The sequence below is a fragment of the Penaeus monodon genome, chromosome 6 (genome assembly GCF_015228065.2).
Source record: "Penaeus monodon isolate SGIC_2016 chromosome 6, NSTDA_Pmon_1, whole genome shotgun sequence".
NCBI lineage: Eukaryota > Metazoa > Arthropoda > Malacostraca > Decapoda > Penaeidae > Penaeus > Penaeus monodon.
Genome location: NC_051391.1, coordinates 55,014,150 through 55,016,649, shown reverse-complemented (window position 1 = coordinate 55,016,649; position 2,500 = coordinate 55,014,150). Strand labels below are relative to the sequence as shown.

The window sequence follows — 2,500 nt, the reverse complement described above, 5'->3', positions numbered from 1 at the left end:
TTTTCCTTAATTCGTTAAGTTATATGCAGACTTTTGATTAAATGTATTCATAATACTACACGCAGCATGGCATAAATTGTTACTAACTTATAACGGGCTGAATACACCGTTAATTAATGATAATCAGAAAGGGGTCGTTAATGCTAGAATGAAGAAAATATTTCAAGAATGTATAGCACTAACAGGATAACCCATAATTTAGAAAAGGTAATTTTAACATTTAACGAATAGATAATCCATTAGCACTTATATTTAAAAAAAGGTATCTTATCATTATGCCATTGTCATTTACCACCAATGACACTGAACAGTTACACAGACGTCCAAGGTCATAGGCGTGACAGTCGCAAAACTCGAGATCAATCCTGACCAACTTGGACCTCCTTAGAAGGAAAAAGACAGGTTATGCTAATGGTGTGCGTGTGGATAATGGACAGATTTCTAGCTGAGGCACGAGGGGGGTGTAAAATCACTCTGCACTTGTAGATTTCTGTGACGAATGACCCTGGAACTTGTCCATACTCTAAATATTATATAAACTTTTAGATTATTATGTGAAATGAGCGTGGTGTCAGTGTTATATTGTATGCATGCCATTGGAAACGTATAATTAGCAGGAGCACGGGTTACCGCTACATCCACAGGGCATTTATATCAGTGGCATAATAGCTTCAATATTATGTTGGTAAAAGGTATGCTGTCTTTTTTGTGAATAATTGTTTTGTATATCGGCAGTTTGTTGATTTAAGCTATCGATAGTGTTGATTTCTATCTGAATGATATGTTAACTTTTTAAAAAATCATCACATTATTTTCATACGAGTTTCGTATTGCACAAGTGTATGTGATTCTATTTAAAAAAGTTTTTTGCCACACAAACACAAACTTTTGGTAAATATAAGACGTAATGTGACGAACTTAACTGAATCTATAATATTATAGATGATGATTAATAAAACTCGGAAGTGGAAGATCACTATGAGGAGGAACATTTAATGCAATGATTATAAGGTTCAGTCTTCAATGAAATGTATTAGGAAAGCCGACCAATATGGTATTCTGCTTCAGCTTCGCGAGGGGAACAAAATCCATACAATAGGAGATTGTATACAATACTCTGCAATTTCGATTGTCTGTTTTGGTGTGTGTGTGTGTGAGTATGAGAGAGAGAGAGAGAGAGAGAGAGTTTGTGTGTGTGTGAGAGAGAGTGTGAGAGAGAGGGAGAGGGAGAGAGAGACAGAGACAGAGACAGAGACAGAAACAGAGACAGAGAGTTTGTGTGTGTGTGTGTGTGTGTGTGTGTGTGTGTGTGTGTGTGTGTGCATTTCATCACGCCATGAGGGTAATCAAAATACCTAGCCTAACAATTCCCCCATTGTCAATGCATGAGGCAGCCCCATAACACGTGAATTGATAGGGAAGAGGAGCTGATTGGCCTGTCACGCCCACTATAGTATTACGGAGGGTTAGGGAACACGCCATTTGGGTCAGTGTGTCACCTCCCATCTCTTGCATAATTAACACTAGGGCCTTCTAAGAAAGGTAACATAGACTATAATATCATCACGTGTTTGTTACACGATTCACGTTGGTTGACTATTATGTAAAGACAGGGAGAGAGTAGGCAGAATAATGCGGTGATTCAGAGGAGAAAATATGTATTATTTTTTAACGCATTTCTGAACTTAATGGAAAAATCTTCTTGGGCGAAAACGTCGGGGAATCCCTTGGTTTGGAGAGTTACACGATCCTGCAGACCAAACAGTGACAAATAGACGTCATTGGGTGGATCTCTTACAGTTTTTCGTTTTCTTTCAATGTATTTTCTCTCAGCTTAATCTCATTTTCTTTTTTTCGGGTAAACTGTGATATATCTCTATATTCGAGATAAAACAAAAGCTCAGAAGAATGTTAGTGTAAAAGCACACAGTGTTTACAAAGTGAATGCCACAGACGGCCGGGACAATGTTATCTTAGCAAGCACTTCATCATCCGAAAATAAACAATGTTAGTCTTCGTAACATAATTCAACGAACTGAATTACTTCACTGTGTTAAAGAATGATAATAATAATAATAATAAATCTAAACATAGACTCCATATTGAATACTGGGGTCACACGCCAAGGAAAAATCTTTCGGGCTTTATCAAAAACGGCGGAAAAAAAACAAACCTTATAATCAGTTCACGCATTTATTACCACAGACGTTTATCTAGAGCTGATTAAAAAGGATCCCACCTGTGAATGCTTCTCTCATCGGACAAGTTCTGGCAACAACGCAAGAATAGCAAACCCTGTGATTAGACAGAGATAAAATTACAATCGCTCATTGTATTAAGAAAAAGAAAAAAAAAATAATAAAAAAAGCCCTTGGTGCGTGTGGTTTATGGAAGGAAATATTCCTACTTGTGATATTTGCTTTAAAAACGCTGTGTGAAATAGGAAAAGAGAGAAAGAAAAGAGGAAAATGAAGGAATTGGGAAGGAAACATCTTGACAC

The 2,500-nt window shown here is 37.0% G+C and overlaps 1 protein-coding gene across 1 annotated transcript in view; it reads right to left on the bottom strand.

The window, feature by feature from the left end:
* LOC119574656 (sodium-coupled monocarboxylate transporter 1-like) overlaps window positions 1-2,500 on the bottom strand; it is a 55,640-nt gene that overhangs the window by 6,586 nt on the left and 46,554 nt on the right. The gene's annotated exons all lie outside the window — the stretch shown is intronic.